This window comes from Monodelphis domestica, chromosome 1, assembly GCF_027887165.1.
Source record: "Monodelphis domestica isolate mMonDom1 chromosome 1, mMonDom1.pri, whole genome shotgun sequence".
NCBI lineage: Eukaryota > Metazoa > Chordata > Mammalia > Didelphimorphia > Didelphidae > Monodelphis > Monodelphis domestica.
The window spans coordinates 211,735,885-211,758,664 of record NC_077227.1 but is presented as its reverse complement, the minus strand read 5'-3'; the positions used below and the strand labels follow the sequence as shown (position 1 = coordinate 211,758,664).

Below are 22,780 nucleotides of genomic sequence, written 5' to 3'. Positions count from 1 at the left end.
GGCTAAACAGGACACTTTTTTAGATGGTGTCTATAGACCACCCACAATTAATTGTAAGTGACCACTAAATTTCATGTTCATTTATAGGTGACAAGTTAAGCCCAATAAATTAGCTAGAATCACATATGGAGTTGCAGCAGTATTATCAATCCCAAGAATTCAACAAGGAGTCCACAGTTTCAGTTCTTTAGACTATCATGTTAGAAAGCCATTTGAAAATGGGAAAGTGCTGTTATTAAGTATATGTTAGGTATAAGGCTGTATGCTATGTGATGAGGACACAGAGGACACAAAAATAAGGGAGTTCTTGCCTCCAGAGAGCTTACATTTTTAATGATACAATGAAACGTGCCCACAGATAAATTAATTCAAAGCATATACAAAGTAATTTCAAGAGGGAAAGTACACTAACTCCTAGAAGGATCAGGAAACATTTGACATCAGAAAGTGACCCTTCATTCATGCTTGGAAGCTCTATAAAGGGTGGTAGAGAGTGAGTTTGTAATGCATTCCAAACAAGTGGAATCATCTCTGCAAAGGAATGGAGGCTAGAGATTATGGTATCAAATAGGAACAGCTAGAAGTAATTAATGTATGATTGAATGAATGAAAAAATCTATTAAGCACTTACTATGGATTAATCACTGGGGATACAAATAGAAAAAAAAAATGATATTGTCCTTGCTCTCAAGGAGCTGACAGTTTATTTGGGGGAGATAGCACATAAAAGAATTCATCTGAAGGGTACTTAAAATGTTTCCCAAATCCTGAGTTCTCTTGTGGGGTAGATGACAAGACCTTCGGCTCCTTAAGTGACCTACTAGTGTAGATCAGATGATAGTGTCTATTGGACTGGAGTACATAACAGCAGGGCAGGTGGCAAGGCCTAGAGGATGTTATGATGCAGTGGCCAGGCAGATGGCAAGTTCTGGCAGAATTCCATATCTCTGGAAGGCTTATAGTTGGCATTTCTCAGCTCATTCAGGTAATGCAAGTAATGTAAATATCTATGTCTTCCCAATTGGGGAGTCTCATGGAATTTGAGAAGTATAAGATCATTGGGGAAAAGGAAGGAAAAGCTAGAATGAGGAATACAAGAAGGATAACCACAGGAAATTAAAATGGCAAAGGACATTACAGCCATATTGTGAAGGGCTTTAAATGTCAAGCTAAGTATTCTATATTTTATTCTAGAGTTGATGGGGAACCACTAACATTTTTGAGTGGGGATATGCCATGCCAAGTAATATGAATTGTTCTCTGAGCTGATAGCTTTCAAGATAAGAGTGTTGCTGCCTTGCCCATGGTCCTTTATCCAAGAAGGTGAGGTCTGATGTTCAAATGTTGGCCTAATACATTTTGCATTGGGAAATGATTATTAGGGGACTAAAATGGTGCCATACTTACAAGGATTTTTATTTTGCTGACTGAAACATTGATATTTTCCTGGATATATTACTTCTATTTTCTAATTTTAGACTATTACGATTGGGCTATAACACATATGGCATGAGTCTAGGGGCAATGAGTCCCTAGAATGTAAAATTTTTGTGATTTTTCTATGTTGAAATCTCAAAATCAGAATTTTTAAAATTGGAATCATAGAATTAAATAAGTCTAAGGCACTCCGCCTCCTTATATTGCATATAATAAATCTGAGATCTAAAGTAGAACAAATTAATTTTAGTACAAGACAAAGATTTTGAGTTTAGTCCAGATTTCACTATTTAATTTTTTCCCCCTCTAAGATCTCAAGGGGAAAATTTCCCAAAAGTTTGAGGGAAGTTAAAATCTAATGAATCCAAATGTTGGAATTTCGTATTTAAAATCTCTATCCAAACAAATCTGAGAGCCTTTTGTTCTAAGAAAAAACAACTTTTGATTCTAAGAAACTTTTCAAGTTTCAAAGGGAAGCATACAAACTTCAAGAACATTTTTGTAAGGAAGATTCTGGGATATCAAGAGAAAAAAAAGAAGGGACATCTGAGATTTTTAAGCCTGCATGGCTCCTAATGGGGAATTTCTTATGGGGGAAACTCCATTACATGATTCAAAATGGAAAACCAAGTTAAATCAAATGGAATAAGGGAGAAGAGGGCTTCAAAAAAAAGGGGGGGGATCCTAGGGTTGGATCTCTTGAGGAACCATTATATGATTAGTTGACATTTGTTTTTAAAAATTATCTTCATGTATTTTTCTAGTTACATGTAAAAAGAAATTAACTCATTTAAAAAAAAATTGAGTTCCAAATTTTCTATTCTTCCTGCTCCTTCCCCGTTCTTTGAGAAGGCAGACATGTAATATCAATTATACATATGAAGTCATGCAAAACATTTGCCATACTGTGAAAGAAAACACAAACAAAATGAAACCAAAATAAATAAATAAAGGAAAGCATGCTTCACTTTGCATTCAAAATTTATCAGTTCTCTCTTTGTTCTTAAATAGTGTCTTTCATCATGTGGCCTTTGGAACCATCTTGATTCATTGTCTTGATCAGAGTAGCTAAGACTTTTTCTCAGTTTATCATTGTACAATATTGCTGTTATTGTATTAAAATATTCTCTTAGTTCTCCTCACTTTGCCTAAATTCATGTAAGTCTTTCTAGGGTTTTCAGAAAGCATTCTGCTTGCCATAGAGTATGTCATCACAATCATATAACAGAATATATTTAGCAACTTTTACCAGAAACTTTGTCAAATGGTGTATTCCTCCTTACAAAGCTTAGATCTATTTGACTGACCTATGACTCATTTCTTGGCCAGTACCAGATTCTTTTGAAAATTATCACTTTGTAATATATGGTACTGCTAGGCCACCTTTCTTCATATGTTTTCATTGATTCCCTTAATATTCTTGACCTTTTGTTCTTCCAGATTAATTTTATTATTTTTTTCTATCTTTGTAAAATAATTCTTTACTAGTTTGATTGGAGTGGCACTGAAAAAGTAAATTAACTTGGATAGAACTGTCATTTTATTATATTGGCTTGGCCTCCACATGAACCATTAATTTCTCCAATTTTTTAGATCTGTCTTTATTTTTTTGAAAAATTTTTTGCAATTGTGTTCATATAGTGCCTGGATTTGTCTTGGCAGGTAGCTCCCCACATGTCTTTTGTTATCAGAAGTTATTTTAAATGGAATTTTGCTTTCTACCTCTTGCTACTAGATTTTATTGGTAGTTATAGAAATGCTAATGATTTATGTGGATTTATTTTACATCCTGAAACTTTGCTAAAGTTGTTCGTTATTTCAACTAGTTTTTTTAATTGATTCTCTAGGGTTTTCTAAGTGTACCAGTGTATCATCTGCAAAGATGATAGGTTTGTTTCCTCGTTGTCTATTTTTGTTCCTTAAATTTCTTTTTGTCTTACTCTATAACGAGAAATTCTATTAAATGTTGAATAATACTGGCAATATTGGACATCTTTGTTTCATTTTCCAATTATTGGGAAGACTTCAAGCTTGTTCCTATTACATATAATGCTTGCTTGGTTTCAGATGGCAGCTACTTATCATTTTAAGAAAACCTCCATTTATTCCCAAGTTTTCTAGTATTTTAAATTGAAATGGGTGTTGTATTTTGTCAAAGGCTTTTTCTTCATCTGTTGTAATTTTTTTTTATTGACATAGTCAATGACACTGATTTTTTGCATCAATATTCATTAGGAAAATTGGTCTTTAGTTTTCTTTTCCAGTTTTTCTTCTTTTCTCCCAGATAAGATATTGGCACTATATTTGTATAGTAAAAGGACTTTTGTAGGACTGCTTATTAACCTATTTTCACTGCTTCTAAGGTAGTGTAATTTGAAGAGAGGTGTGGTCGCTACTCTCTAGGTCTGCACTTTGTTCCATACACAGGCAGGGTCTCTCTGATCCCTTGGGATTATAATCGCATTGCTACTTAGGGTCTCTGATCTCTTGGGGCCAGAAATAATACCTTCTCTACAGGTTTCCACTCCATCTTGACTAAATGTATTCCTCCTTGCCCTTGAACTCTGATCCAGAAGTGGATATAGGCAATGTGTCCAGTGCTAGCACTTTAATGTCTTTCTGACAAGTTACCTGGTGATGATTACTGACTTATCAGATGTGATAAATCTCTGGTTTGATAGCTCCTAAAGCAGTTGTTGCTTCTGTCACCATTACCTAGTCCCACCATTGGTATTTCATCCATATGGGTTCTAGGTCAGCCTCTCCACCCTCCTTCCCCTGTCATAGATCAGTCTTTCCTAATTCCTAAATTGTCTCGGGCTGAAAAATGTCTCATTATGACCTTTTGTTGGCGTTACCTCTCTAGAATTTGATTTGAGGCATTATTTTAAAATTATTTGGAGGGGAATGTTAGAAGGGCTCAGCTGAGCACTTACTCTCTACCCTGCCATCTTGGCTACACCTCCAGAAGTCCAGGTTGCATCTACTGTAGACCAGGGGTCAGGAGGCCAGTCCCTTTATAATTTAGATATTGGAATGAAATGAGAGCATCACAGTCAATCTAATATCTAATTAAAGGAGATTTACTTACCCATAGTAGGGAAAGGATATTCTACAAACCTAGGCAATGAGGACCTCATCTTGATCAGATGAGCATAGCTCTCCTGCCTCTGAGCTACCTATGCTATCAAGGCATATGGAAGGCATTGGAAGTCCCCATGACTTTTTGACTCAAGGATGATTTCAATATTTTTTTAAGGAAAAGAATTAATTCATCTTATAAGGCTTATCTCTTCTTACTCTTTTCTTGACTCTCTTTACTCTGACTTCTGACTTCATCATGCCACCAAAACTATTCTCTCCATAGTTACTAATGATCTTATAATTGCAAAAATTAATGGTCTTTGCTTAATACTCATCCTTCTTGCTCTCTCTTTAGCCTTTGATATTGAGGATGATCTTCTTCTCACCTTAATACTCTTTTCTCTGTAGGTTTTCATGACACTACTCTTTCCTGGTTCTCCTTCCATCTATCTAGCCACTTCTCAGTTTCCTTCATAGGATTTTCATCCAGGTCTCTCCTGCCAAACTTTGGTGTCCACCAGACAGGGCCCTTCTCTGACTCTCTTCTCCCTCTATACTAGTTCACTTGAAGGTAATGTTCCACATGTTCAATTATAATCACTGTGCTGATGATTCGCAAAATACTTATCTAGTCCTAATTTCTATTGACCTCAAATCTCAAATCTCCAGCTACATTACTCACTATGTCCAAAACTAAATTTGGTATCTCTCCCCCCCCACCCACCCCCAAAAATCCTCCTACCTTCCAAACTTCCCTGTTACTATCCAGGGCACTACCATCTTCCTAGTTCTCCCAGCTCCTAACTTAGGTGCCATCCTTGAGTAGACCCTGAGGACAAAAGACAAAAATGAAATAATCCATGTCTTCAAGAAGCTTATACTCTATTGAAGGTGACAACATGTGCATATAAAAGTATATACCACAGACTTGTAAACAGCCTAAGAACCAACCCGTGCCTTGCCAGTTATAATAAACATTAGTGTCATTAAATTTTCTACTTATGCGCTCCCTCAGGGACAAAGAACTGATAAAAGGTTGTGGGAACTAATACATGCTATTCATTGTTAAGGTAAAACTAACTCGCAATACAGATGAACCATATTATCTCATGCCTGGGGTTTCAGACCGTAGCAGTTTGACAAATTATCCTTGGTAGTAACAGGGACAATTGCTATTCTGAGTGTCTACCCAGAGTCTTGCTGTTTTTAAAGTTCAGTTTGAAAGGTGGGCAGGAAGGGAACCTCGCTGAATTGTAATCTATCTCTCAAGGAATCACAGAAAACTGGACTGGTATTATAGAGATTTATGTGGCTTCCAGGTGTCAAGATGGTCTAGAACCTTACTTTGCTCCTTTACATCAGTATGCTTTCTCGGTCTTTTACTTCCCAGTATAGAATTCATGTTAGGATCTTTATCACAATGGCTGTGAAAGGGAGGTGGGGGAAGTACACAATTTCTGTCCTGGCCAAAATGATGCAGAAATGACATTTGGGAGCACAGAACACCCTGTCATGTCTCCTCTTGTCAGACAAAAAGGCAACCACAAAGCAACTAGAACAAATGCCAGCAAAACGTGCCATAGAGCCAGATGTTATCATTAGGAAAAAAGCCACTTACACAACTTGGCATGTGGGTCTATCATTGTCATCCAAATAGGCTTACAATGTGGTGGAATAAAGAGAATGTCACCATTTCAAGGTTTTGGATTTGCTATTCAAGCTAAACTGAGATTATTATTTATGTTTTCAAATCACTTTATTTATAACTCAATTAAATCCAAATATTGCTGGAGAGACAGATAGGTTGTTTTTGTTTCAGATCTCTTTTAGAAATTTTTGTTTTTTAATTTCTTTTTTCCCTCTCATTATACTGCTGAGCTTAGACACTTTCTTTAAAAGGTGACATGACTCTTTGGAGCTGCAGAATAGTGACTGAAGGAAGGAGTAGGGGGAGAAATCAATTTTTCTATTCAGTCTGCTCTTGAATTATTCTGAAGAGCTTAATATGCTAACATATAACATCCCTGTCAAGGGAAATAAAGGAAATTCCTATGTTAATGAAAGTCACTACAGTAGATGTATTTCTTTAGTCGCCTGTGATAAAACATAAAATCAGGGCAAAAAATAAATTTGACTTATTTAAGTGTTATTAAGGGACAAAAGAGGACAATACTACACCTATCTTGGTCACTTAATTATCAATGATGATCACCTATCAAAACATTAACCTGTCTTATGAAAACAGAACCTGATGAAAATTATTCCTATTTATCCAGCCTTTAAAACTACTTAACCAATGGAAGGCTTTGTAAAGAAATTATACTATATAATTTTATTCATTAGTTTACATAAATTTATTCTTAAGTTAATTGTATGATTATATAAAACAATGAATACAATTATGTTATAAAATCCCTATACAATGTCTTGAACCTAGCAATTGTTAATTAAATAGCTGTATTTATCAGTACAGATAATATTGTTATATAGAAGTGAGTTGTATGGAGTTTAACTATGCACACATGCTAAAAGTGCTCTCTCTCCTCACCTTATGGTCTTGGAATGCCTAGCTCCATTCAAGATTGAAGTACCACCTCCTACATCAATTTCCCTGATTCCTACCCTTTTTCTGGCTCTGCTTTCTCCTATGATCTCCATCCTTGCCAAAATTAGAGTCTGTTTATCTTTGTACATATTGTGTGTTTTCCATTAGTAGCTTCTTAATGACAGGAACTCTTTTCTTCCCTTTTCTAGTTTGTCACTGGAACCTAGCACAATACCTGGATGCATGTATAATATATACATAATAAATATAAATTGGCATGAATTATTGAATTGAGGAGAAAGGAAAAACTTTATTATAGCATGTGATGATTTTATCTTCATTTTTCCTATGGATTACTTTCTTAGCATTTTAAGAATATCATCTACTGAACACTAAAAGTTTTGGGTTTCCATCTTCACTCAGAAAATGCTTCAATATTTCATGGTGTAATGAATAGATTCTAGATTTAGAATCAGAAGACTTGGGTTCAAATCCAAGCTCTGCCATCATTATCTGTGCCACCTTGTCCTTGGTTTCTTCATCAGTTAATGAGATCAGTCTAGATTACACCTAATGTTCCTTCCAGCTCTAGATGCTCTGATTATGATGATAAAGATAATAAATCAACATATTAAAGATATATGAAGAATTGATTCAATAAGGCATAGTTCATAAATCTGTAGAGTACATCTAGAGTTGATTTTTTAAGATGTGTTAGAAAACTAAATAATATCCTATAGGACCCCAAATAATCCCCTTCAGCCCTACTGCTGGATTGCAGAAAAATTCAGAGAGAAGGTAGAGATCTGTCTTTCTTTATTTAGCTTATTACAGATTTCAGTGACCTTGCCTCAGCTTGATCCTTATTGTTCAATTGTACTTTTCTTAAAAATAATAGCCCACTTCGTTTTTTTTTCTTTCAATGCCAAGATCCTTTGAAAGTATGCCATCACATCCCTTCTTTTTTTAAATGTATTTTTTGCAGATTACATATTAATATAATTTTTAACAATTGTTGTCAGACATTTTATAATCCATGTTCTCTCCCTTCTTCCCAACTCTCCTTCCTCCTCAAGATGGCAGGTAATATGATGCAGTTGGCACATAGTACTATCATGGAATATATGCTTATCAAGTTATGAAAGAAGACACATATAACTTATACTAGAGAAAAATTCATGGAAGAAATAAAATGAAGAATGGCATACTTCAATCTGCATTCAGACTCTATCAGTTCCTTCTATGATGATAGATAGCCTTTTTCATCATAAATCCCTTGAAGTTGTCCTGGACCATTGCATTGCTAATAATAGTCCAGTCATTCACAGTTGATCATCATGCATTAATTGTTGTTGCTGTGTGTAATGTTTTCTTGGTTCTGCTCACTTCACTTTGTACCACTTCATATAAGTCTCTCCAGGGTTTTGTTTTGGTTTTATTTTTCTGATCATCTAGTTTGTCATTTCTTATGGCATAATAGTATTCCATTATCATCATGTACCACAACTTGTTCAGCCATTACCTAATTGATGGACATCTCTTCAGTTACCCATTCTTTGGCACCACTATTGCCTTTATAATTTATAATGCCCTGTATTCTATAGCCATTACATTGCTAATATTTTCCTTTTCAAAATTTCTGCTGATTTTCTGCTTATCAAATGTGGTGTTTGTTTCTTCCTTAGTTCTTATATCCATTGTCCCTATTAGGTATTGAATGCTACAAAATCTTGCCTCTTTCGACTTTCAACGCCAAAGTCACAGAGGGAAGGCTAATTTAGTGCAGATTTGGAGTTTTCTTGTTGAGGGTGGGATTTTATTTAACAAGACTTTGTCAGTCATAATTGAAAGCAACTCAACAATGACAAATTTTTCCTATTCCTCTCAACAACTAGTACATCCTATTTTCTGTCAGAAATTTCCCAATTCCCCAATACCATGGTCACATTAATTTTTTAAAAAATTCTTTTAACTCCTATTATTCATAATCAATAGAGCTTAGCATTTAACTGTTCTCTAATTGATCTGTGTGTGCCAGTTTTCACCCCATTTGGTGGGTTCACTTGTATCTTTGTGGTTCATTTTTATCTACCAAAGCATCCAGCACAATGTGAGCCATTCAGTATTCACTTTAATATGTCAAAAGACCTGTGACTTTCCTGCTGTGGAAGGATATTCCTAAGAGTAAAGCAAATAATAATACTTCTGCAACTTTTTACTAATGATAGTAACTCACATGCATATACAATAGTATTTTAACGTTTGTAGAAGACCGTATATGAGGTGGGTGATAGTATTAGACCCCATTTCAGGAAACTAAGACTCATAGAAATGGTGGTAGGGTTGGCTAAAATATACAGAGAATTTTAAAATTTATAAAGCATTTTACATACATAGTTCTGTCTTCAGGGATAACTAATCAATCCCTCTCACACTGGCAGGCCTGATAGGAAGAGTGCTGTGGATTACATCTACTAGGAGTAGCCTGGAGGGGGCAGAATTTCTAGAACTTTTGCTCATGGGTCCCCATCTAGCAAGGGGAATGTTTTCAAAAGTGGAGAATGTTCTCAAAAGTAAAGACTATACATGGCCAAAGGTTAAAATCACAGCTTTAATAAAATCACAAAGGGTAAAATCACACTAGAAATCTTTTTTCTTTTTGCAGAATTCTCATAATTTCCCTTCTCTATTGGTTTCTAAGTGTGGGTTGTCTTCTAACGTCGAAAAGCTGCCTTTCTTCAGTGTGTCTCTCAGCTCTCAAGCCAGGGGGGTCATTAGCTATTGCTGCAGTGAGGTCACTGCCGCTGGCTCTGGTGGATGCTATTACTGACTTCAGATCACTGGTGGGACCTCTGATTACTCTGACAGATTTCCTAAACTCGCTTGGTCAAGGGAAGGGTGGGGAAGAGGAGAAAAAGAAACTCTTTTTCCTCCTCCCAGATAGACAGAACTTCTCCAACACTACAATGGCCTGGTGCTGGAATGATGGCATCTGTTTCTTTCAACAAATCAAATGGCATATCTTTTTCATCGGTCTTTATCCAAAGACCAGAGCACTTTATTTCTGCAGAACTGATTAAAGCATGTTCAAAAATAGTTTATATCCTGTAATTCAGATGACTTTACCTTATCCCAGAAAATTTTTCATCTTAGAAGATCACTTTAGCCCTGGAATTCATACCTCAGAAAATACCCTCAGCCCTTCTGACCCTTCCCTACAATAATTAACTGGCTCGTCCCAGAAATTTCATTTAAGGGTGACTCCCCTACCTCAGACCAGTCAGCTCTTCATTTTTCAACTCAGTAGAGTCTAAACTACTCCACAATACCCATTCCCATTGGAATAATTTCTTCCCAAATCTTCAGGTTCCTTTTAAGTGATATCTTTCCCCATTAGAATACAAACTTCTTGAAGGTAGGGACTGTCTTTTTGTTTATATTGTATATATTATAATATATATAATAAACATATTATATATATTCATACATATATATATAAGAAAAATGTGACTGATACATAATAAATGTTTAATGACTGATTCAATTGAGTAGTCTAGGCCTTCTCTGATTACATTAATTGGGGTGGGATAAAATAAATCAGGAAGGAAAAGAAGTTTTGTGTGATATATCTAAAGACACACATATTATCATAATTGTTCCTCATGACAATCCTATGTGGTAAGCGCTATATCATTCCCATTTTATAGATGAGGAAATAAGCTAAAATAGTTAGATCACTTGTCTGGGATCATAGAACTAGTAAATATCTGAGGCAAGATTTGAACACACGTCTTTTTTACTTCAATTCCATCAGTCTATCTACTATAAAAGACTTTCAAAAAGTACTATGACTCAGCAATAATAAAGACTCACTTTTTTACAAACCTCTCTAATAAAGGCTTCATTTCTCAAATACATAGAGTGAGTCGAATATGTAAGAATACAAGTCATTTACCAATTGATAAATGGTCAAAGGATATCAACAGGCAGCTCTTAGACAAAGCAAAAAATGCTCTAAATCACTATTAGAGAAATGCAAATTAAAACAATTCTCAGATACCATTCTACACTTACCAGATTGGCTATTATGACAAAAAAAGGAAAAAGACAAAACTTAGAGGAAATGTAGGAAAATTGAGACAGTAATACATTTTGGGGGGAGTTGTGAACTGATTCAATCATCCTAAACAGAAATCAGAACCTATGCCCAAAAGGCTATAAACCAGTACATATCCTTTGACCCAGCAATGCTATTATTAGGTTTGGATTCCAAAGTGATAGAAAATAAAAGGGGAAAAAGACATGAATGTACAAAAATATTGAAAGCAGCTTAGGAGCAAAGAATTAGAAAGTGAGGGAATACCCATCAATTTGGGAATGGTTGTGTAAGTTATAACATATGATTGCAATTAGATATTATTGTGCTGTAAGGAATAACAAGCAAGAAAAGTTCAGAAAAACCTGGAAAGATTTATGTGAACTGAAGCAGAGTGAAATGAGCAGAACCAGGAGAATGCTATAAACAACAACAAGCATACTGTACAATGAACAACTGGGAATAATTTACCTATATTTAGTAATATAATGATCCAAAACAATCTCAAGGGACTTATAAAAACTGCCATTTCCTTCCAGGGAAAGAACTGATAGAGTTTGAAATCAGATCAGAGGAAAATTTCACTTTCTTTCTTAAAAAATTTTATGCAAGTTTCTGTTCACAAAAGAATTAATATGGAAAAATGATTTGCATGATTGCACTTGTAAAATCTACATGAGATTGCTTACCATCTCAAAATGAGGGTAGGAGTAGGGGATTAAGGAGGAAGGGAGAGAATTTGAGACAATATTCTTTGAAAAATGTTGGAAACTCTTTTTACATGTAATTGGAGGAAAATAAAATGAAATTTTAAAAAATTGCTATGCTTGAAAATGTCACTCTCAAGTCAATTTGGCCAAACAATAAGTAAGATTGGCCCTGGGGAATTATTGTCCTAGAAATATTGTCTTAGTGAGACCTGTCAGAGTTTGAGTTTTTGGCAGGCATAGTAGACTTAAGAAGAATTTTGTTGATAAATAATATAGAAGAAAGCTATGTAAATAGTTTTGTGGGTTTTTTTTTTTTTTTTGGTAATATAGGAGGACTTAGCATATATTTGTTTGTTGAGTAGTCCTAATTTGAAGATATTTTTCAAAACTTTACATTCCATTAAAATAATTTTATTGTTATCATTTGGTTTTGCATTTTTAAAATTTTATTTCCAAAAATGCCCCTTTCCTCCCCCCACCTTTGCCCTGCTCTACCCAGAAAGACATTCCCTGGAACAAAAAGGGAGGAAAAGAAGAGAAACGAGCCAACACATCACCTAAGTCTACCAGAATTCAGTTTGGCATATCACTGATTCTTCCTCTATAAAATGGGGATAGGCTGTTGCATGAATCAAATGAGAAAACATATGGAAAGCACTTTGCAAATCTTAAAAGTGTTTTCTTAAGGCAAATTTTACCAATTCCAACCTGAATTTTAAGTTTTCACTAACTGCTTAAGTTTACAAATTTCCTGCCAAGAAAGTTTTTGGCTACTCACCATCCCTTTTTGTCATTTTCTTTTGCCCCCACTTTGCCCCCTTTGTTTGAACTCTTCCTCATATCCTTTCATCAACCTATTTCTGCCTATTGAAATCATTCCCTTCGTTCAAGGCTTAACTCAAGCCCCCCTTCCTCTGTGAAGCTTTCAGCTAAATTTAACTATCAATTGATCTTCTAGTTTTGCATAGAACTATCTGAAACTATTCAGTCATGCATAATATAGCAAAAGCTTAGGTTCCACCTCACACTCATCAGACTGAAAAAGTTGATCAAAAAGGGGAAATGGCAAGTACTAGAGGGCCTGTGATAAAACAGGCACATTAATTGCTAGTGACACTATGAACTGGCACAGTCATTCTACAAAACCACATGGAAATATGTTCCCCAAACTACTAAACTGATTATAACTTTGACCCATGATACTGCCACTTGTGCTACATGCCCAAAGAGATAAAAGAAAGAGGAAAAGGCAGCCCTTCTGTGAATCAATGTACAAAATAGACTCTTTTACAATATTTACAAAAATATTTGTTATAACTCTTTTTTTTGTGATGGCAAAGATTTGTAAACTGAGAGGATACTCAGGTGACTAAACAAATTTTGGCATTTGTCTATGATAGATTCTTGTATGCTATAAGAAATGATGGAGATTTAAAAAAAAAACATGAGATTTTTATGAATTGACTTAATATTCAGTGAGCCGAATAACATTTTATGCAATAACAGCAATATTGTAAAGATAAATAACCTTGAGAGGTAGGAACTCTGATCAACAAATGACCAATCACAATTTGAGAAGACTCAAAATGAAACATGTTACCTACTTCCTAATAGAGAGGTGATGGACTTTGGGGCACACACATATGTATATGTTTATGTGTATATAATATATGTGTGTATCACAGTGTGTTCATATATGCATTTGTATGTGTATATTATATATGTATGTTATGGACATGAACACATGTTTATCAAATATGGTGATTAGGGGAATTTGTTTTGCTTGTTATTACATTTTTTAAACAGTTTTTTCCTTCATTTCTCAATCTCTCAAAGTGATGGGGGAATGAAGATCTGAAAAAAAAAATTTATTTTAAAAGACTTTACAAAACCATAGGATTTTAAGATTTAAGATGAGCTCTGCTCACAGTAGCACTTCAGGATTGATATGGCAAATACTATTATCTCTCTTTCAGAAATGAGGAACCTAAGGAAATATTTAGAGAGCTGGGACTTGGAATTCTAGACACCTGGTGCCTTCTCTGATGATTGTTCCCTAGGCATAAAACACAAGGCTCTATAGAGGAGGAGCTTAATAAATGTTTGTTGAATATTTATCTTTCTTTAGTACCCAAGGGGAGCCTATTATTCTGCTCTTACATATGCAGAATTTTCATCTTGTATAAAGGAAATTAGATGTGAATATGATGCTGAATCAGTAGAGTCCTTCAAAGAAGGTTGGTGCTTCATGCTTCAGGCAGGTCAAAAAGAATGAAGATTGAGAAAAGGTCTTTAGATTTAAGAATTAAGTGACCATTGGTGATAATAATTTGAAGAGAATAATTTCAGTTGAATGATAAGATTGGAAGGAAGATAATGAAAGTTTGAGTACTGAATGAGAAGTGGAGGTAACAAGAGTAGACAGTAGACAGCCATTTTTTCCCAGTAGTTTGTGAAGAAAAAAGAATATATAATTTAGCTTGAGGGGATAGTAGAGTAAAGTAAGTCCCCCCCCCTTTTTTAATAGTCCAAAATACATAAGCATGTTTATAGGTAGCAAAAATGGAGTCAATGAAAAGGGAGAAATTAAAAATCAGAAAATGAGAGGTGATCATGGGGGTAATTTGCCAGAAAATATGAGATAAAATAGGATCAAGAGCTTGGAAAAAATGCAAGAAAAATAAGAGTTTAATTACTAAAACATAAAAGATTAGGGAAAAGTAAAAAAAAACAGAAAAAAATTTAAAACTGTGTAAAAAATCTACTTTTAAAAACAACTGCTCAGGAATACAGGGCAAAGCATGATAATCTAGGATTCATTAAGGTCCCATAAAACATGGTAAAACCGAAAGATAGAATTCTATATTTCAAGAACCTCTACCCTCTCCCAATATTGGAACCAGAAGATTAACCAAATCCATAGATCATAAGAGATATAAATCTAAGCTATAACCCAACTGGAAATGTGGTAGTCAAAATGGAGGGCTCCTGCAACAAAGAAAAAATATATTACATGTAGTTAGGAAGTTATGTTCTGTAGGACCTAATAGGAATACATGGGACTACACATAGGCTACAAGGTAAGAAAGAAAAGATTGGAATACAGTATGTTGAAAGGAAATGAAAAATAGCTTATAACAAAATTAAGAAGTAGTAGAGAATAATTCTACATAGAAAAAAAGGACTTTTAAAGGAATTTATATTTCTAAACTATGCTAGTGAAAAATTCTGAACTAGGCAGAAAGTTTGTAAGGGAAAAACAATGGAGAAATATATATGAACAAATATGTTTCAGGCAATGGAATGCAAGTTCCTTCAGGGTAGCTACAATTTCATTTTTATTTTTATATCTCTAGCTCATAACAGTGTTTGGCACATATTCTGCACTTAAATAATGCTTAATGATTTACTGAAAAAAAATTTAATACAATTTGAACTGAAATTGCTTAATAGAGATCATGTTTATGTCCTAATAAGAAGAGAATAAATTTAAATAGTCTTTCAAAAGCTCCATGATCTCCAGAGGTCAATTAGAGAATATAAAAGAAAAATTAACTGCTTAAGTGTTGTGTTGTTTTTTTTTCTTAAGATGCTGCTATATATGAGAGAAACTCCAGGGAAGGAAAGAGGATGAAAATGAAAGAACTTACTATTTCATAAAATTGAGCTGCCAAAAGAGATTCAAATAAACACATGGATTATAGGGAAAGTAGAGAATCTCATCAGCATCACTCTTATTTGGGGCAGATAAAGGAAGTTTATATTTTTCTTGAAATGAATTTTATATATGTGTATCTATCCAAATATTTGCTATATAAATTATACATTTATAAAATTTAATGTAAATCTATATTTCATACACATATAAATTATACATGCATATATGTGGAGGCAGATAGGTGGCTCAGTGGATAGAGTGCTGGGCCTGGAGTCTTGAAGACCTAAGTTCAAATCTAGCTTTGAATACTTATTAGCTATGTGACCCTACATCAGTCACTTAACTATGATTACCTTAATCCACTGAAGAAGAAAATGTCAAACTACTCCTATATCATTTGCCAAGAAAATTCAATTTGGTATGCTATGGTCCATGGGATCACAAGAATCAGACATGACTGAACAACATATATGTATGTATATTTGTACATACATGTATATGTGCATACATATCTCACATAAAACACTAAAATAAATAATGCCCATACTAAGTAGGTCCTGTTGGTTCACTGGATAAAATGAAAACTTTGACACATTACTAAGATAGTTTCCATTCATGCACCAATAAGAACATTTTAAGCCCTGCAGGGAAACTGATGCCTTGAGAGTTAAAATGGCCCTCCTAAAATCATATTCCCTTTTTCATCCTAGAAAAGTTACAATCAATATTATATAGCCATAGTTTGACATTATTATTTTTATGGCTCATATTCATTTATATAACATATATTTCATTTCTTTTTCCTTAGATTATCTTTTATTCTTTCTAATTCCTCAAAGACCTCTGGATCTCTGTGTGAAGAGCTTTGCACAAAAAGCTTTGCGTCCACTCTGGTATAATTAATAAAAAGCTATTTTTGCCATAAGCCATGGAACCCTACCACCTCCCCCCAGCATTATTACAGTAGCAGTCATTCATTCTTCCCGTCATTTCACACCATAAAGAGACTTAGACCCACTGAACTAGAATTATTTTAGTCATTTGATGAATGTCCTGGGCTCCATAAAACTGGTAAGAGAACCAGAAAGAATGGAAGGTGGAAAAGAATGTGCTCTTGTTAGTTGTGAGGAATGATATTCAAAAGTTCAATGCCCTGATATGGGCATTACTAATGGAATAGATTTGATTTGGAAATTTATGGCAAAAAAATGTGGCTCTGCATGGAAATCTTGGTTATGATAAAGGCAAACGGCCATATCCCAATGCTAACCATACTATTTCAGTGTCTGATCCTAGAATAAACAAAGGACAATTTCTATGATTAACTGCCAGAAAGTGTTCTCCTTCCCAATTGGAAAGGATCCAAAGTTGAAATCCTGCATACTGAAGTCCATAAAACACATGGGAAGAAAGTAAATTTGAAACATCAGCCCATGTCTGAGCCCCTATTGGCTTTTATTCTGTAAATAGTAGCTGCAACAGTAACTTAAAAGTCATTGGAGATTGGAACTATTTGTCATGCTGCAAGTAAACACTTATTACAGGGAAATCCCAACAGGTCACAAAACCTTTCTTTTTTTTGTTGCTTCTGAGCTCTTTGACCAAGAACTTCTACTGATATTGGAACTGATTGACTTTGCTATAGTTTGCTAGGCATTGCTATATGTATCTATCTGGATTAGATGTTTCTTCTTAGTTAACTGTCAAAAACTCTCAAAGTCATTGATCCCCAGTTTAGAAAAAATTATTTATATAAGTAAAACATTTCTGGTTACTCATAGCCAACATATGTATATTTTTAAAAATAAAAACTGTACATGTGCATATATATGTGTATACTATTAGACTAATATAAAATATAGAAAAAGAAGTTTAAATGAATTAAAATGAAATAAATAGTATTTTAAAAATTAATCTACAAGTATATTTTTGCTCTCACTAAAAATATCATGCACAAATCATTCTCCAAAATGCAAAACTGACACTCAAAGGGACATTTGTGTAGCCACAAAGTATTCTGAGAATCACGGCGTGGTCTTATTGGAGAAAGAGTTTTCCCCGGAGTCTTGAAAGCTCATCACAACCTGGCCCCTTCTGTCTTTCAGTCCTTCTTGTGGATTCCTCATTTGCTTTATTGATCTGCCATACTGGGCCATATTTCCTATTCTTCATCCATAATGTTCCCCCTTCCATCTCCATGACTAGAATGAATCAGAATTCAGCTCACGTGCCTCCTTCTGCAGAGGGGCTTTCTTGGTCTCTCCAGCTACTGGTGCTTTCCCTCTAAAATTCTTTCCATTTTCTTTATATGTATAGTTTATGTATCTTTTTATGTACATGTTATTTCCTTCCTTAGAATGAAAGTTTCATGAGGGCAGGAATTGTTTTTGCTTTTTCTTTGTTTCACTATCATCTGTGAATTTTAGTATTTATCTCTTGGATTTAAAGAGGAAACATTTGTACCTTTCAAAAAAAATACCAGGATTACACATCTGGTAAGTATCTGAAACCAGATTTGCAGGGCAGTTAGTTGGTGCAGTGGATAGTACTGAATCTGGATTTGGGATGACCTGAATTCAAATCTGGCCTCAGACACATCCTTGCTATGTCACCCTGGACAAGTAATTTAACCCTTTTTGTCTCAATTTCCTTATCTGTAAAATGAGCTGAAAAAGAAAATGTTAAGCCACTCCAGTACCACTGCCATGAAAACCCCAGACAGGGTCACAGAGAGTCAGATGTGACGGACATGATCAAACAACAAAAAGTTCTTCATTGATGACAGGGTTGGACTAAATGACCTCTCAGTTCCCTTCTATTCCTACAACCTATGAACCATTTGCCTAACCATTTAACTCTAATGTATTGGATGACTGAATTGGAATTCATATCATAAGAGTCTAAAATAATAGACTTGAACTAATAAGATAATATTTAATAAAAAGAAATATAAAATCCTACACTTGTGTCCAAAATTTCAGCTGTACAAGTATAGGATGTGAAGGATCTTACCCAGATAATTCTTCTTTTTTAAATCCCTTACCTTCTCGCTTAGACTCAATACTATGTATCGATTCCAAGGCAGAAGAGTGGTAAGGTCGAGGCAATGGGGGTTAAGTGACTTGCCCAGGGTCACACAGCTAGGAAGTGTCTGAGGCCAGATTTAAAACCAGGACTTTAGGCCTGGCACTCAATCCACTAAACCAACCAGCTGCCCCCCTTCCCCCAGATAATGTTTTCCATGAAAATGATCTCAATATTATTTTAGATTATAAACTCAATTTAATCAGTGTGTCATAGCAGCTAAAAACTCCATTAATAGAAATAGTTTCAATGGTGCTTTCCAACTCCTAATACAAACCAGCAAATGAAGTTTCGCTTACAGACTTAGATTTCACAAAGGACCACAAGAGATTAAGTGATTTGCCCAGGATCATATCTCCTGTGTGTCACTGAAGCACAAGTCAGACCATGTCTTCCAAGTGCTAAGGCTGGCTTTCTGCTTAGTAAACATGATACTGCTCTCTTTCAATATCATGTGTGTGCGTGTGTGTGTGTGCAGACACACACCCATGTACACTTTTTGTGGATTGAGTTTAACCAAACCTCTTGAAGCAAATAGCTGAGTCCATAAGTACCTCTCCAAGTCACTTATAGACCAAATTCCAGTTGCTTTTATGGATATCAAGTTCATGGAATAGTGTGTCTAAAAATGCATCCACATCATATGGGGCACCATTAGAAATTGTTCTGGCAAGTGGTAAATTCTCTCAGAATGACTGGCTTGTCCCCCCCACCCCAGCCCCTGTTTTTAAATGGAAAGACTGGCTCAATTATTTATTAGCACTTCCTTAGAGTACAGTGTCAGCACAGACAATATTTGGAATTAATATACTATTTGATTAGACTGATTGATTGTTCTTACAGCTGAGGATTTTAACATTCATTAACCATGCTAACCAGTCATTAGTACTTCCTTTATCAGCAAGCAAAGAATAAACAGAAATTCTAATAGGAATTCATCACAGAGAATGTACTCCATACCTAAGCAAGTGTTATGACTGCTGGTGTATTAGATTAACTACTATAATATTGGCAGCATGAAAGATTTCTGTTATAAAATTTAAAAATATCCTTTAATTAATGTTTACTTTGTAACTGGACTCTTTTACACTTAAGTAGGCTATACAGATAATCTCTTACATATCCAGTATAATAAAGTGCTAATGGATATTTTATACCTAATATGTTTGTGTGTGATCCTTTAACTATCACTTTTCAAGAAGGATTGAAGACTTTCTTCTGCTTCAGAAAAATCTTTTTTCCCCACTACTGAAGAATTAAAATATTGTGACCTATTTTTCCCCCAGCCAAAGCATTGAAAGATCTTTGATTCATAATATAAAATGCTTATAATGAAGCTTACAGTGAATGGATAGGTGACTAGAATGAACAAAAAAAATCACATTTATTATGTGCTTACCATGTGCAAAATACTATCCTAAAAATCAAAGATACAAATAGAAAAGCATTTAAGTTCCTGCTCACAGGGACGTCACATTCTTTTTGGGAGAGACAACACATTTGGGAGGTTTCAGGGGCAAGTTGGATGGAAATTCTTGTAGTATTCAGGATGCAATAGAAAAGTAAATAGTAATATGTCTCCTTTAGTGTCATTTCTACTGATTACATCAGATCCATTTCTAATGTCAAACTATTTGAAAATGTCAATGACTTAGATAGTAAGAATCTTCTGAATCTTCAGTGGTTTTGACCATTGAGGAGGCAATTGTCAGGTCAAATCTCCATAAAAGTTAATTTCTTGCATGGTGGTGTTGTGGCTAGATTGGAAACAAGGTCAATGGACTTGAGGATAGAGCCATTCCCCACCAATCTTAAAGGAAATGATGGTTGAGATATTGGCGGTGCTTTGATTTACCATATGCTGCTTTTTGCTTCTCCCTCAAGGTCCCTCATTGTTTTGGTTAGACTGGCTGGCCTGCCAAATGGGTGACAGGTGAAGCTAGTGAAGATGTGTCCTCTCTTCCACAAAGCTTGCTCATCTGGATTATGGCTCCTGTTGGGTTTACTCGCCCCTTGATAGAAGTTGGTCAGCCACTGGTATTGGTGGTAGACGTGGTACATTCTCCACAAGAGATGATGATGGCTGAAAGGCCAAGACTAGAACCAGGGTCATGGAGTACACTGTTATTTCTTGGGTTTAGATCCTGAACTGTTTCCATCAGGGTCTGAGGAAAGGTGTTATTCAGAGTGGTGGAAGTAGTCTGATTTGCCTGGAACCTGCTACCTATTCTCTCTCCCTCAGACTTCCACAGCTACTTTTGCTAGTTGAGCTTGTCTGTTTATACATACACATATATATGGACATATATACACATATGTGTATGTATATGTACATATTATATATATCTTACATAGCAATGTGGCAGAGAGAGTAGCATAGTGTAATAGGTAGAGAACTGCTGTTGGATTCAGGAAGATCTAGGCTCAAGTTCTACTTTGGGTACCTCCTGACTATGACCCTGGACAAGTCACTTAACCTCTGAGTATACTCAGGAGATTCTGTAAAACTCCTAAGTTTCAGAAAAGGAATTGGTCTTTATGGGTAGAGAAAAACACTTCTCAGGAGCTCCCTATATTGGTTAAATTACAGACTAGATGAAAAAAAATATTCCTTTCCTACTATGAATGAAGAAGCAGACTACAAATAGGATGCCCTTCATGGATACAGTCACCCTTTTCTACAGAAGTTCTGCACACAAGTGCCAATATACCAGCATAATCCCATTTGGTAATATAACATGCTTTGTGAATATAAATACTATACCGGGCATCCCAAAACTCTTCATGTAGTTTTAAGCTATTAAAATTAATAATAGCTTAAAACTACACTAAGACTTTGGGATCACTCTTATATATGTGTTATTTTTGATTCTTGTTTAAGAGGAAAGAGTTGAGAGTGCTTTTCCCCAACATTAGCTGCAGAAATAAATATTTCTGTGGACTCTGATGCTGGAAACAGAATTTAAGAAAACAGATCTATCATACTATATTTGTCTTCATTTATGCTATCAGTTTTGACTTTACCTATTTCCTTTTAAAAATAAAGAAGCACAAACCTAAAATTATTTTTTTAAAACCCTTACCTTCCATCTTGGAAGCAATAGTGTGTATTTTTTCCAAGGCAGAAGAGTGGTAAGAGCTAGGCAATGAGGGTTAAGTGACTTGCCCAGGGTCACAACTGGGAAGTGTCTGAGGCCAGATTTGAACCTAGGACTTCCCATCTCGACACCTGGCTCTCAATCCACCGATAAACCTGAAATTAACTCCAAATATAAAAATTAACTTCTATGATCTTAAAATTCAATTTCTTTTACTTCCTTGTATGACAAAATAACATTGGCAGAAAGTTTTTTTTTCAAAATCTTTCAACCATACTCTGAGGATAGATAGATGGAGGAAAGGAAAGGAGCATTTATTGTGTGCTTATTATGCTCCAGATACCATGCCAACCACTACACAGATATTTTCTTATTCAATCAGTCTTCACAACAACCCTGTGAAGTTGGCACCATTATGATTCTCAATGTTCAATTGAGGAAATTAAGGCAGGCAGAGATTAAGTGACTCCCCCATAGTCACACAACTACTAAGTTTCTGAGGCTAGATCAGGTCTTCTTGACTTCAGATCCAGTAGATCCATTGTGCTGCATTTCCTGAGCTGGATGAAACATTCATTGTTTACTATGTGCCAGGCACTGTTGTATGTGGTTACATATACAAGCAAGCAAGACAGTCTTTGCCTCAACAAGTTTACATTCTAATAGGAGAGCTGAAAATGGGAGGGCAGTAGAGAATACTTCCACAGTGGCAAAGTGTGGAGATTCTTAGGAAGAAGCACTAAAGATCTGGTTCTACGTATAATTTAAAAGTAAATAAAAGACCACATTTGGTCTCTCTTTTTTTTTTTTAAAATAAAACCTTTACCTTCCATCTTGGAGTCAATACTGTGTATTGGCTCCAAGGCAGAAGAGTGGTAAGGGCTAGGTAATGGGGGTCAAGTGACTTGTCCAGGGTCACATAGCTGAGATCAGATTTGAACCTAGGACCTCCCCTCTCTAGGCCTGACTCTCAATCCACTGAGCCACTAGCTGCCCCCTTGCCTTGCCTTTTAACATCATATTCATGATGAATTTTTCCTAGAAAGAAGAATCTGGTATTAACCAATT

General features: G+C 35.2%; 1 protein-coding gene across 8 annotated transcripts in view; it reads left to right on the top strand.

Moving 5' to 3' along the window:
* Nucleotides 1–22,780, top strand: part of AKAP6 (A-kinase anchoring protein 6) — a 616,970-nt gene that overhangs the window by 582,078 nt on the left and 12,112 nt on the right. The window lies entirely within an intron of this gene.